We start from the raw sequence: 15,739 nt of genomic DNA, 5'->3' as shown, positions 1-15,739 counted from the left end.
TTTGAGCCCAGGAGGATGCTGTGATGTTCCGTGACAGAGGGATGGTATGATGGGGATGTGCTGAGCAATGAGGATCTGGGATTTCATTCATTGGAATCAGAGTCTAGTGAGGCATACATGGACAGCTCATCCAGAAGGGGGATTGGCTGCCTGCCTCTTCCCTGCCTCCTCAACGTCTTCCTCTAGCTCCTCTTTTTCTTCTTCCTCCTCCTTCTCCTCTCCCTCCTCCTCCTCTTCCTGAGGTGATCCCACAATTCCTGGTGGCAAGGGCTGTGCCCTCATAATGGCCAAGTTGTGAAGCATGAAGCAGGCCACCATGAAATGGGATATCTGCGTGTACTGGTGGGCTCCTCCTGAATGGTCAAGGCAGTGGAACCATTGCTTCAGTAGCCCGATGGTCTGCGCGATGATGTTCCTGGTGGAAGCATGGCTTTCATTATATGAGTGATGGGTATGATTAGTGGGGTTGCAGAGGGGAGTCATGAACCAGGTGCAGAGCGGATAACACTTGTCCCTGAGCAGCCAACTTCGAGCTTGATTTAGTGGCTGGAAGATTGCTGGCATACCGGACTTACGCAGGGTGAAGGCATCATGGCTGCTGCCAGGATAGTGGGCATTGACCATCAGGAAGCACTGGGTGTGGTCGCACACCAACTGCACATTAAGTGAGCGGTAGCCTTTGTGGTTATGGAAGATCTCAGGATTTTTATACGCTAAAGCCATGTGGGTGCAATCAATGGTGCCCTGCACCATGGGGAAGTCCGCTAACCTGGCAAAGCCACCTGCGCACTTGTCCTGCTTCTCTCTTCTCAGAGAGAATACAACATCGTCCGTTCTCCTGGTGTAGAGAGCCTCAGTGACCTCCCGGATTCAGTGATGGATGGCAAACTGTGAGATGTTAGTTATGTCTCCTGCTGCAGACTGGAAGGATCTGCTGGCGAAGAAATTGAGGGCCACGGTGTCCTTGACTGCCTCTGGGAGAGCCATGTTCACCCTGCTTTGAGGCTGCAAGTCTGGTTGCAGGAGATGGCAGAGTTCTGTGACCACCTCCTTGGTGAAGCGGAGCCTCCTAATACACTGCTCCTCGCTTAAGTGGATATAAGTGAAGTGCTCTCGGAAGATCCTAGGTGGGTAAGGCCTCTTGTTGAGAGCCCTCCTGGCCCACCTCCTCCTCCCTCTGTGCGCATATTCTCATCTTCTTCGCTGCCTCCACTCCCCCGAAGATACTTGAGCGTGAGGGGGACTGCCAATACAGCCTTCATGACTGTGAGCTAGTGTTGTGACTAGACGCCTTTAAATAAGAATGAAGGTGTTCTCCACTTGCAACAACACTCCCTGTTACCTTAGAACCATTAAAAAAGTTTCTAAAGCTGCTGGAGTTGCAGAGGGTATCACAGAGCCAGTCAAACTGCAGAAACATGTCAGGTGCAAGTAATTGCTGATGATCCCTTTAAATAACACTGTTGGAGCTTCCTTTCTGCTTCTAAATGCTTTCTCAGCTCATCGTATATGAGGCATGCCAGTAAATTAAAGGGCGAACTCCAAACTCGCAAATCGGGCATCAAGTGAGTGTTGCACACTCACTGACATCACAATCTGCATAATCTACATGATTTTAGCAATCACTGATATCGGCAGCACTGCCGGCCATCCAAAAATGGCCACAACCGTGGGACCCACCAGCAGCTGGCGCAAGAGTGACAGCCGCCATTTTTTCAGCCAAATCTGACAGTAACAGGTGGCAATAAACCCCCCAGTTTCTAGCCCATGAAGTTGAAATAAATCTGGATATGTGAGCACTTATCTTGCCAAGAGAGCAAAGCTTGGGCTAAAATTGGAGTAGGAATGAAAACGGGTGCATGGATCACAATACGTGATCGGCCTGTGCCCATTGAATGTAGTGCAGGCAGCACACGACATTTGTACTGCCTGCTAATTAACATTATTGATGCATGCAGCCCAGCGATGAGAGGCTGCTGAGTGGCTGAGCCCTCAGCACGGGGCCCAAGTTCATGGAATGTGAGCTCTATTTAAAGTTAGCCTTCAGTTTTAAGCGCAGTCTGCACTTCTTAAACGGAAGGTGCATTCTGCATTCAGCACGTCACTGTACTTGTTGTCAAGGCAACTGTCAGGCAGTTATGACTCAACAGGGCAGAGAAAGGGCTCCTAGGTTCTCAGATGCAGCATGGAGGCCTTGGTGCAGGTGGTTGAATGGAGGAGACAGGTCCTCTTCCCACAGGCCTTCTCAAGGGCAATTAGGGATGGGCAATAAATGCTGGCCTTGCCACCAACACCCACATCCCGGGAACGAATAAAAAAAAAAGATGCCAGGGGGCCATCGAGACTCACAGTTAGAAGGCAGTGGGAGCAGATGGCTGAAGCGGTCACTGCCAGCAGTCTTGCCCCTAGGAACTGGATCCAGGTCGAAAGAATTTTAATGACCTCACACGAGTAGTCAAGGTCAGGGAATGCATCCTCAAATGCCATATCCCATCAGCTGCACCATTAGCCTCACACACTGCTCAATTCTGTTCACTGCTCACTGAGCGCACTGGATACAGCAAAGGCTATGGGCCCCGACAACATCCCGGCTGTCATGCTGAAGACTTATGCTCCAGAACTAGCTGCACCTCTAGCCAAGCAGTTCCAGTACAACTAAAACACTGGCATTTATCCGACAATGTGGAAAATTGCCCAGATAAGTCCTGTCCACAAATCCAGCTAATTGCCATCCCATCAGTCTACTCTCAATCATCAGCAAAGTGATGAAAAGCGCCATCAATGGTGCTATCAAGTGACATTTACTCACCAATAACCTGCTCACTGATGCTCAGGTTGGGTTCTGCCAGGACCACTCAGCTCCAGACCTCATTACAGCCTTGGTCCAAAGATGGACAAAGGAGCTGAATTCCAGAGGTGAGGTGAAAGTGACTGCCCTTGACATCAAGGCAGCATTTGACTGAGTGTGGCATCAAGGAGCCCTAGTAAAATTGAAGTCAATGGGAATCAGGGGGGAAACTCTCCACTGGCTGGAGTCATATCTAGCACAAAGGAAGATGGTTGTGGTTGTTGGAGGCAAATCATCTCAGCCCCAGGACATCGCTACGGGAGTTCCTCAGGGCATTGTCTTAGGCCCAACCATCTTCAGTTGCTTCATCAATGACCTTCCCTCCATCAAAATCCCAGAAGTGGGATGTTCGCTGATGATTGCACAGTGTTCAGTTCCATTCACAACTCCTCAGATAATGAAGCCATTCTTGCCCACATGCAGCAAGACCTGGACAACATTCAGGCCTGGACTGATAAGTGGCAAGTAACAATCACACCACACAAGTGCCAGGCAATGACAATCTCCAACAAGAGTCTAACCACCTCCCCATGACGTTTAAATGGCATTACCATTGCTGAAACCCCCACCATCAACATCCTGGGGGAAACCATTGACCAGAAACTTAACTGGACCAGCCACATAAATACTGTGGCAACAAGAGCAGGTCAGAAGCTGGGTATCCCGTGGCGAGTGACTCACCTCCCAACTCCCCAAAACCTTCCCACCATCTACAGGGCACAAGTCAGGAGTGTGATGGAATACTTTCCACTTGCCTGGATGAATGCGGCTGCAGCAACATTCAAGAAGCTCGACATCATCTAGGACAAAGCAGCCCATTTGATTGGCACCCCATCCACCACCTTAAACATTCACTCCCTCCACCACCGGCGGACTGTGGCTGCAGTGTGTACCATCTACAAGATGCACTGCAGCAACTCGCCAAGGTTTCTTCGACAGCACCTCCCAAACTTGCGACCTCTACCACCTAGAAGGACAAGGGCAGCAGACGCATGGGAACACCACCACCTCCAAGTCCCCCTCCAAGTCACACACCATCCTGACTGGGAAATACATCGCCATTCCTTCATTGTCACTGGATCAAAATCCTGGAAGTCCCTCCCGAACAGCACTATGGGAGTACATTCAGCACACGGCCTGCAGCAATTCAGGATGTCGGCTCACCACCACCTTCTCATTCGCAATTAGGGATGGGCAATAAATGCTGGCCTTGCCAGCGACGCCCACATCCCAGGATCGAATAAAAAAATGTTCACTACTCCCCATCACTCATTATGAACAATCTCTATCAATCACATTCACAGGCTGCATCTTACCCTCACACACTTACCACTGCTGCAAGCCTCACACCTACATCTCACAGCACACACTGTCAGCTATTCAACCATGACAAACATATCACCCAAACATATTGCACCACACTCACAAACACACTTCCTTTTCTCTTGCAGGAAAAGGTGACGCAGAACAGGAGACAACAGCGGCTAACCGGCGAGGGACAGGCACGGCTGCATATCCTGACCCAATTGGAGCATACTGTGCTGGACATTATTGGTGGGCTGTTACTGAGGCCATGGTGATTGGTCAGTCTGAAACCGTTGAAGATGCCGGTATTCTCATTCTTAATCGAGCTTCTCACATACCACTTACCCCTCATCCCACACTCTCATCTTGCTTACAAGCTGCAGATGGCGTAACCATGCACATCTTGCTTTCCCCCTCCCCTCACCACAACCCTACCCTTGTGCCTTTTGTCCTTTCAGATACCCAAGAGCACCAAGCTTCTCAGCCAGTTCAGGAAGAACAAGAGGAGAAGAAGAGACACCATCACTCGTTCAGACACTCGCAGGCAGCAGCTCAGAAACTGGCTGTGTGCGTACTTTAGAGGGTAGTATAGAGGCGGGATCTGCATGTGGTGAATTACTGGGCATGAGTGGCCTGCAGCCTGGGCAGGGGGAGGTCACACTGCGGTTCTGCTGCAGAGGGCTCAGAAGAGGACTTCGATGGGGCACCTTTCAGAAGAAGGATGATGGGCATGCACATAGAAATGCTTGATGTATTGGCAGGCCTGCCAGTGAGTTTGTTGTCACTGTCAAGGAGAATAGAGGAGTCTGGATCCAATCTTGTGCAAGGCTTTGCGCAGAGCTTGGAGCCCATGATTTCCAGGGTGGGCAACTCCATTAGAGCACTTGTGGACCCCACCAGGGTTTGATGCAGGGTTTGATTGGTGCTGTCTCAGCTTCCATTGCAGCACAAGCGGACACCACCCAAAGTCTGAGTGCTGCAGTGGAAGCTCAGACTGCTCTCATGTAGGCTCAGCTTGCTGCCACGCATGCACAGATTGCTGCCATTGTGGCTGTGTTTACCAGTGTGGAAATGGGCTTTCAGTGTGTCACAGTAGTCCAGCAATCTGTTCTCCAACAGATGGCTCATATTGCTGAGGTGCTGCCCTGGGGGAGTGGCAATGGCTCCGTGGGGCACAAACCTGCTGTCCTTTCTCAGGATGACAGCATTCGTACTTCAACCACTGTCACTCCACCAGTGCCGTTGCTGTTGCCTGTCAGCCAGCCAGCCCAGATTGCTGCCACTACAGTCATGCCTTCTGAGCCCAGAGGTGCTCCAGATCATCCTGCAAGGCCATCTGTAATCTCCCCCACTGAAAGTCAGCCGCCTTCCACCAGTCATGCTGCAGCCAGTGGGTTAGCACTTCATAGGAGCACTAGAGTAGGAAAAGGCACACGAAAGTCAGGCTCTAAGCGAATGCACAAGGGTGATTAGTTGACTTTGTTATGTAGTATTGAACTGAATTAATTTATAAATTTGGTTTGGAATGTTTGTTGTGTGGCGGCTTTCATTTCAACTTTGCGCCCAAGAGGACGCTGTGATATTCTGTGACAGAGTGATGGTGAGGTGGGGAAGTGGTGAGCAATGGGGATCTGGAGTTTCATTCAGGGGAACCGGAATCTGATGATGTGCTCATGGACAGCCCACCCGAAACGTGAATTTACAGGTTGCCTCCTCCTCCTCAACTTCTTCCTGAGGTGATCGCAGAACCTGTGGTGGCAAGGGCAGCACCCTCATGATGGCCAAGTTGTGGAGGCTGCCTCAGAATTGACACACCTAGTCCAGCGAGTACCGGAGGGCTCCTCCCGAGTGGTCAAGGCAGTGGAACCGTTGCTTGAGTGCCCCAATGGTCTGCTCGATGACTTTGCTCGTGGCAGCATGGCTGTCATTATATGATTTCTGGCCACGTGTGGTGGGGTTGTGGAGGGAAGTGTAGGGGGTGGCGTGTGCCCAGTCAGCTCTGCCCCTGCCTGTCTCTGAGCGGTTCGAATCGCTCCCACACCCCTGGGTTCTAGACACCGGACTTAGGTACAGGCGGCGATACAGAAATAGAGTAAACAATTGGTTTGGTACAAGAAAGCTGTAATTTTATTAAAAGGCACAATAATATTACAAACTAGAATAATTACAGGCATATAAAGTTACACTTAGTTGGGAATGGGGAACACACGGCACAACGAGGGAACAATCACGTTAATAATCCCCCTACCCTTGTCCCGCCCCCAATACCAAACTAGATTGAGCTAAGAGGGGCCAGGGATTTATGCTCACCAATGGGGTTTCCTTGACAGTTTGAAACCTGTCGATTAAGCCAGTTGTGGTTTTGGGGTTCGCTCTTTGTGTCCTTTGGGGCCTGCCATTGTCATGTGGTCCCAGGGTGTGGCGGTGGAGTCGTCTGAGTAAAGTACCCCCTTTTTCCTCAGTTTGCAGAGTAAAGTTTTTGTTGGGTACTTTACCTTGCAGAATGGTTGTTCTTCTGGTGGTGGTCTGGTCGTTGGAGGTTTTATTGTGGTTGGGGTTTGGTTGGCGGTCTAGTTTGTTACCGCAGTGCTCGTGGTCGTCAGATGCTCCTTCTACCCATGCATCGGACGTTCGCTTACCGGGGTTTGTGCCCGCTCATCCCCAATGCTTCTTTTTCGCTGCCCTTCTCTGATTATCGGCCTTGCCATTTGTCTCGTCTCGCCTGCCCGCGTATGGGCCCCGTGTGTCCTGTGTGTGTTGAGTCGGGTCCCGTTCTCCTCCCACGTGGGGCCCCCGGTGTTGCAATGGGCGTCCTCGGTGTTAGAGCGGGAAGAGAAGAGAAGAGCAAGCGGGGAAGAGAGAGAGAGAAAAGACCTTGGCTACCGGTGGGACTGTAATTATACCGGTTCTTTGAATCCCTTATCTGCGCGCCAAATCAGGTCAGTTCTTTGTTTAATTTTGGCGGGCTCGTCTAAAGTGATTACAGTCATCCACTTTAACTGCTTTTGGGGCAGTTGTCTCCTTGCTTAACGGCTTCTATATCCTGGCTGTTTGTCATTTATGAAGTTTAATCGTCTTTTCCTGGCTTGGTGGCTCCTTTGAGTGGTTACCGATTATGTATGCAAAAAGTTAATGGCCTCAAGATTACATCTATCCTGAGTTAACTGTTTTGAGATGAAGGATGCATATTCTGTGTTTACCTAGCTGTCTGGCTTTAGAAAATGACAAAGTCTTCCACACAGATCCATGCATGTTAGGTTTCATTTCAGGATTTGAATGGGCCTGCCTTTTGCAGTGCCTTGCTTTTTAAAATCTTGCAGGCCTCGGTCATGAGGTTTCAGAAGCCATTTTCTTTTGGGCACCCTTTTTAATAACTTGTCCATTCAGGGCCCTTTTTATTGATAACCTTTGGGGAATGTGGGAATTTTGAGAACCCTACAGAAGTCAACAGACAGCTGTAGAGCGGATAGCCCTTGTCTCCAAGCAGCCACCCACGGGTTTGCTGTGGTGGCTGGAAGATTGCTGGCACAGTAGACTGGTGCAGGATGAAGGCATCATGACTGCTGCCAGGATACTGGGCATTCACCATCATGAAGTGTTGGGCATGGTTGTAATGTATATACCTATATATAAGGGGGGGAACTATGTTTTACAGCTCATGTATAGTGCAGTACCGGCAGTGACCACACCTGTATATAACACTGAGTAGTAATCTGTACAGATCAGTTGCAGTGTGAGCCACGTTGAGTAAACACCTGTTGTACCGTTCTCCGCAGCCTGTGTCTTACTATACACGGACGCAACATTGGCGACGAGGCAGGTTTGAATCTACCTGCAACTCTGCATCACCTCCTGGGGATTCGTTCCTGGAGATCAGTGGATTGGAGGTCAAGGCCAGAGACTCGGGCGTCGACCACGGGCAACCGCCCAGTCATCCAGCAGAGACTCAAGAATTGCGGGGGAGGCTGTCGAGAGCCAGGATTGGCTTTCCAGTCAAGGTGGTCCAGCGAAATGGGCTGGCAACAGGTAGTGCGCAGATCCTTCCTGGACAGCGGCGGGCTCGAGCCTGACCGAGCGGCACAGCAAAGGGCCGAGCAGCGTCGACGGGGGAGAGAGAGAGGGCAGAGCGCACAGGGTGCAGCCGTTGTTCAGGGGCCGAGCAGCGTCGGAAAGAGGGAGAGAGAGATGCGCAGAAACCCGCGAGGCGCCGCCATTGCCACGAGGACCGCAGAGAGCGGCATTGGCAGCAGCACAGGAGAAGCGCGCAAAACCTACAGGGCGCCGCCATTGCCACGAGAACCGCCGGGAGCAGCGTCGGCAGCACCAGGGGAGGAAGGAAAGCGCAGGAGGCGCCATTTTAAGCCACACCCAAAATGCTGAAGAGTGGCAGTATCACCGCATTTGACAATGAAGTCGAAGATTGGACTACATATGTCGAACGAATAGAGGTGTACTGCAAGGCAAATGGGGTGTCAGATGACAAGAAAGCATCGGTATTGTTAAATTTAATGGGTGCAAAGACGTATGGTTTATTACGAAATCTAGTAACCCCAACGAAGCCAATGGAAAAGAGTTTTGAAGACATAGTAACGATACTAAAGGAACATTTAAACCCCACACCACTGCTGATAGCAGAAAGATTCAAGTTTCACAAACGGAACCAGCATAAGGATGAAAGCAATGCTGATTATTTAACAGAACTGCACAAACTATCGAAACACTGCCAGTTTGGAGCGGGACTGGCAGATACCTTAAGGGACAAGTTTGTGTGTGGGCTTCAAAGTGACGGAACCCAGAAACGGCTTTTATCTGAAAAGGACCTTACGCTGGAAAAGTCTTTCAGCATTGCGGTATCATATGAAGCAGCAGCACGGGGCGCTGCAGAGATACAACAGAGACCGCAAGAATATGGCACAAACGAAATGTCATATGGAACAGAGAAGTGCTATCGCTGCTGCAGAGCAACACACGACCAGAATGATTGCTGGTTCAAAGACAAAGTGTGCAGACAGTGTGGAAAAGTAGGACACATAGCACGAGTCTGCAGGTCGGGAAAGAAAACCAGCAATAAGAAACCGACCAAAGGAAAGTACAAGAAGGTACATAAGATAACGGAGAATAGTTCAGATGAACAAAAGAGTGATAACGACTCCGAAAGCAGGGAACTGAGTTGACTGAAACTACATAATGTGATCACAACGGAGGATCACCGAACCATTTGGGTCACTCTCAAGATAGCAGGAGTACAGGTAAAGATGGAATTGGACACAGGATCAGCCCTAACAGTCATAAACCGACGGGACTACGAGCGGCTATTCTCACACATACCCTTGAGAGACACAAAAATTATTTTGAAGACGTACACGGGGCAAAAGGTCTACCCCAAAGGAAAAATAAGGGTGACCGTTATATATAACGGTAAGGAAACACCAAAACTAGACCTGTATGTATTGCAAGATGGAGGACCACCATTACTGGGACGTGAATGGTTCCGGAAAATACAACTGGATTGGCATTCCATACAGGCACTGACTGTGGCTGACAAAAAGGATGATGATGTCACACCTGGGCGACTGTCAAAGATCCTAACTGACGCGAAAGAAGTGTTCCAGCAAGGACTTGAAACACTAAAAGGCATGACAGCGACAATTAAAATTGAAGAAAACGCAAGCCCAAAATTTTTTAAGGCCAGACCGGCACCTTATGCGATCCGCCCAGCCGTCGAAGCAGAGCTGGAGAGTCTGGAATGTTCAGGTGTACTGTCCAAGGTAGACTGGAGCGAGTGCGCTACACCCATCGTCACTGTGATGAAAAAGTCGTTGAGCAGCACGCCTGGGGAACCAAGGAAGGTTCGCACCTGTGGGGACTTTAAGGTAACTGTGAACCCGATCCTTCACACCGTACAATATCCACTTCCGCGGATTGAAGATATTTTCGCCTCGCTATCTGGAGGGAAACGCTTCACTAAGATTGATCTGGCCCAGGCGTATCTGCAAATGGAGATAGAAGAAGCATCAAAAAAATACCTCACAATCAACACCCATAAAGGTCTCTACCAATACAACCGGCTGGTATTCGGGGTAGCATCAGCTCCGGCTATTTGGCAGAGGGCAATGGAACAAGTTCTGCAAGGGATCCCAGGGACCCAGTGTTATTTGGACGACATCCTGGTCATGGGCGAAAATGACAGTGATCACCTTGCCAACCTGGAGCAGGTGTTCACTAGATTGCAGGAATATGGGCTCCGAGCAATCCGCCCCAAATGCGAGTTTTTTAGAAAACAGATCTCGTATTCTGGCCACGTTATCGATAAAGAGGGGTTACATAAGTCCCCAGAGAAGATTGAGGCAGTGGTCAAGGCTCCAGCACCGGAAAATGTGTCACAACTGAGGTCGTTCCTCAGGTTGGTAAACTACTACCATAAGTTCTTGCCAAATTTGTCTAAACAATACTACACCCACTGAACACCCTACTGCAAACTGGGGTGCCATGGAAGTGGAGTGACGAATGTAGACGAGCTTTCCAGAAGAGCAAAATACTAATCACATCGAAAGAGGTATTGTCCCATTACAACCCAGCATTACCAATTTGGTTGGCATGTGATGCGTCACCCTACGGCATTGGAGCGGTGTTGTTGCACAAATTCTCGGACGGCTCAGAGAGGCCAATAGCCCTTGCGTCACGATCACTAACCTCAGCCGAGCGTAACTATGCCCAGATTGACAGGGAGGCCCTCAGCCTAGTGTGGGGAGTGAAAAAGTTCAATCACTATCTGCACGGGCAGAAATTCACCTTGCTGACTGATCACCAGCCTCTTGTCTCCATTTTTAATCCGAAGAAGGGTGTTCCGGTGATGACTGCGCAACGACTACAAAGATGGTCACTTTTTCTAGGGGCGCACCACAATGAGATTGAATATAAGGGCGCGAAACTGCATGGAAATGCTGATGGGCTATCACGCCTGCCACTGCCTACTGCGGAGGAAGCACCAGCAGTGGATCCTGTCGAAATATTCCATTCGACTATAGTTGAATACCTACCAGTAACTAACGCTTGTATCGAAAAGGAAACCCGAAATGACCCGACACTGTCTCGGGTATATGATTTGACGGTGAAGGGATGGGCAGCACATGGCGACTCTGTTGCCAGCATTCTCGACATGGAGAGATCAGCTGTCAGTGTGCTGGGGGACCTTGATGTGTGGATCCCGAGTGGTAATTCCACCCAAGTTAAGGGATAGAGTGCTCAATGAGCTTCACGAAGGTCATCTGGGAGGGGTAAAAATGAAAAGCCTAGCCAGGGCTTATGTGTGGTGGCCGGGAATCGATAAACAAATCGAGGACCTGACCAAGAGCTGCTCAGGATGCCAGAAAGTCCAAAATGCACCACCACAGGCCCCTCTACACCCATGGGAGTGGCCCTCATCTCCATGGCAATGGGTGCATAGTGATTTTGTTGGTCCATTCATGGACTCAATGTTTTTAATAGCTGTGGATGCGCACTCGAAATGGCCTGAGGTCATCAAAATGTCCTCCACCACCACGGAGAAAACTATTGCAGTCCTACGGACCATTTTTGCCAGGAATGGCTTGCCAGAACATATTTGCTCCGACAACGGACCACAGTTTGTGTCCGAAGAGTTCCGGGGGCTCTTGAAAAAGAATGGGGTAAGGCATTACACATCCGCCCCGTATCATCCAGCCACAAATGGATTGGCTGAGAGGTTTGTACAAGCCTTTAAGAAGGCAATAAAGGCCATGTACAATGACAACATTCCGCTGCAGCACAAGGTGGACAATTTCCTGTTCGCCTACCGGAATGCGACACATGCAGTCACCAACCAGGCCCCAGCCATGATGTTCTTTAACCGAAGGTTAAGATCTCGCCTGGATTTGCTCAGACCAAACGTATGAAGAGATGTTGAGAGTAAGCAATTCCAGCACATCCATGAGAAGCCAACAAGGAGCTTCAATGTAGGGCAACCAGTCTTGGCCCACGACTACCGAACAGAAAAATGGCAGCCAGGAACGATATGCACACGGCAGGGCCCACTGATGTACACAGTGGACGTTGGGGAGAGCATCGTGAGACGCCATGCTGACCAGATCCTAGAGTCACAGGAACAAGTCAACCCCATGCCTCGCCCATACGTACCTGGTGATGAACCCGACGTACAGGTCGCATCTACCCCAGAAACAGTAGCATCGGAAGCTGATGAACCAACCGACGACAGGGGGCCAGAATCGCCTCCGCACCAAGAGCAAGACACTCGGGAAAGGCGCTATCCAGAAAGGATCAGGAAGCCTCCCCAAAGACTGAATATATAAATAGACTATTTTCAGCTAATGTTGCATGTTAAAATTGTTAATTGTAATTAGTTTGATATTTAATTGTTAAATGAGTGTTATGGTACTGTTAATTTAAAAGGGGAGGAATTGTAATGTATATACCTTTAAGGGGGGGAACTATGTTTTACAGCTCATGTATACTGCAGTACCGGCAGTGACCACACCTGTATATAACACTGAGTAGTAATCTGTACAGATCAGTTGCCGTGTGAGCCTCGTTGAGTAAACACCTGTTGTACCGTTCTCCGCAGTCTGTGTCTTACTATACACGGACGCAACAATGGTCACTGTTATGTCTTCTCGCGCTCGTAGTGCTTTGTAAAGACGACTCTGGACTCGATAGTTTGTAATTATAACTACTGTTTTATTTGTGTTGTAATGGCTGCCTGCCACATGATGCGGGGTGATATTTTCTGAAGTCCTGTGCGGCGCCTACGCACTACTTTCCCAGCATCGTAGTGCTGCTACAGTTGATTTCAGTGTTAGTACACTTGTACAATGTAGTCCCAACATGACTATGTAACATCCCTCTTTCCCAACAAAACTAATTACATCAATTTTCTATTTTACAATGTTTCCAGTTGAATAACGTTAACAAAATACAGAACGTGAGCTTTCTTTGCTCAATTTATATACAGATATTTGTGCATGTTGTTTTACTGTCCTGTGCGGATTATAATTGTCTTTATAATTATTCGTGATACCGCTCAGGTGGTTGTATGTTACTCCTCCATCTTGTGGACTTGGCTGTAACTATTCCTTTCTGCGGTGTTTTGGTGTGTTCTTTTCTTGTTGCCGGTGCTGTCGTGTTTGGCTCTGGAGAGTGCATGTTTGCAGTTGTTGTATTTGAGGTGTTTGTTTCTGGCGTTATATTGTTTTCCGTGTCTGGTGCCCTAACTGCTTTCAATGTTGTCCGCTGTTTGACAGCTTCAGGTGAGAGTCTGATATGGATCCTGTTTCGCCTGTATTGGTTTCCAGGTTCTGTCTCTACCAAGTAAGATCTTGGAGTATCAGCTTTTCCAATAACCTTGGCTGGACTCCATGTTCTCAACAACGGATCTTGTATATGCACTGATTGCCCATTTAACAGCTCCGGTAGTGGTTTTGCATGCTTGTTATAGTGTGTGCTCCCCGTAGCTTATGTTTCCATCAGCTTCTGCCGAACGTCCTCTTGGTCCTGGGGAGGATATACCTTTGCTGGTAGAGTTGTTTTGTATTTTCTACCGTTTAGTAGTTCTGCTGGTGATTTCGAGTCTGCTCTCAAAGGTGTCGATCTGATTGCCAAAAGGGCGAGATCTTGGTCTTCTCCAATCTCCTTGCTTTTAATGAGAGCTCTTTTGACTGTTTCGATCTGTCTTTCAATAAATCCATGTCCCCTTGGGTAATGTAGGGATGAGGTAATTATTTTAAATCCGTATTTTCCAGCCAGTTCTCTGAATTCGCTGTAGGTGAATTGTGTCCCATTGTCCCAGATGACCTTTTCTGGGATGCCCTGTTCTGCGAATAAGTTTTTCGCAATTTTTGTGATTGTTGTGGCTCTCATGTCGTTTATCCTTCTGACAAAAGGAAATTTTGAGTAGTAGTCTGCTACTATGGTGTACCACTCCAGGTTGCACAGGAACAGATCTGTTCCGACCGTGTGCCATGGTCTCGGGGGTACTTCCATTTGAATCATCTCCTCCTTCTGCTGTGTGTTTCGGTATTTCTGGCATATGCAGCATGTGGAGACCATTTGTTCTATGCTTTTCTACATGCCTATCCAGTACACAGCTGATCTGGCTCTTAGTTTACATTTCTCCATCCCCATATGGCCTTGGTGTATTATGCGGAGAAGTTCTGTTTGCATCGTTTTTGGTATTATGATTCTTGAGCCAGCAAGGAGAACACCGTCCTCCACCGAGATGTCGTCTCTGATCGTCCAGTACTGTCGGATTTGGTTTTGGACCTGCTGGATCTTCTCCGGCCACCCCTGTATTACCTGTTGCATGAATAGTAGCAACTCCTCTTCTTTACCAGTCTCCTCTTGAATTTGGCTAAGCTTTGTGGGAGTAACATTTACGAGGTGGTGTATTTTTACTGTCAGGCCCTTCATCTCGTGTTTTTCGTGTGGTGACAATCGAGACACTGCATCTGCCAGTGCCATATCTTTCTCTGGCTGGTATTTTAATTCGAAGTCGTAACTTTGGACTCTTAACAGTAACCTTTGCAGTCTTGCTGGGGCCTTGCTTAGGTTTTTCTTGTAAATTTGTTCGAGTGGACGATGGTCACTCTCTACCTTGAATTTTCTTCCGTATAAGTAGGTGTGGAACTTTTCGCATCCGTATACTACTGCCAATAGCTCTCTTTCGATGTTTGCGTATCTTGTCTCTGCTGATGTCAATGCCTTCGATGCAAAAGCTATTGGTTTTCCTTCCTGCACGAGGGCTGCCCCTAGCCCCCTGGTAGAGGCATCTACCTGTAGGGTGACAGGTTTTTTTCTATCGTAATAAGACAGGCTGGTTTCTTTACATAATAATTCCTTTAGGTGTTTGAAGTTCCTCTCATGGGATTCTGACCATTGGTATTCGGTGTCTTCTTTTAGTAATTCTCTTAGGTTCGCTGTGTAGTCTGACATGTTCGGGATGAAAGAGCTCATATACTGGACCAAGCCGAGGTAGCTTCTCAGCTCCTTCTTGTCGTTTGGAGGTTTCATCTCTGCTATCGCCTCGACCTTTTCGGGATTAGGCTTGACACCCTCCGGTGTGTAGATCATGCCAAAAAATTTGCATTTCGTACTTTTAACGATGCACTTCTCAGCATTCAGCTTGATGCCAGCCGCTCTGGTGCGCTCCATGGCCTCGTGCAAGTGCACGTCGGGGTCTCTTTCATTTCATCCGTAAACTTGGATGTCATCAGCAATTCCAATGGCTCCTTCACAGCCTTTGTATGTTTCATCGATCTTTTGTTGGAAGATGTCTTGGCTGACTTTCAACCCGAATGGCAGCCACAGGAATTTATAATGCCCCAATGGTGTATTAAAAGTCGTCAGGTTAGTTGATTCTTCGTCCACTTTTACGTTCCAGTAGCCGTTTCTGGCATCCAGTTTGGAGAAGACTTTGGCTCCTGCCAGTGCTGCTGTGATTTCTTCTAATGTTGGTGTGGGGTAGTGGTCCCGCTTTATTGCCTGGTTTAAGTCTTTGGGGTCCAGACAGATTCTGAGCCGCCCGTTCGGCTTTTCCCGTACCACAATCGAGTTTAC

This window comes from Somniosus microcephalus, chromosome 1, assembly GCF_052327205.1.
Source record: "Somniosus microcephalus isolate GS21.2 chromosome 1, FLI_Smic_1.0, whole genome shotgun sequence".
NCBI classification, from domain to species: Eukaryota; Metazoa; Chordata; class Chondrichthyes; order Squaliformes; family Somniosidae; genus Somniosus; species Somniosus microcephalus.
The sequence above is the reverse complement of the archived record's forward strand: the minus strand, read 5'-3'. Positions refer to the sequence as shown.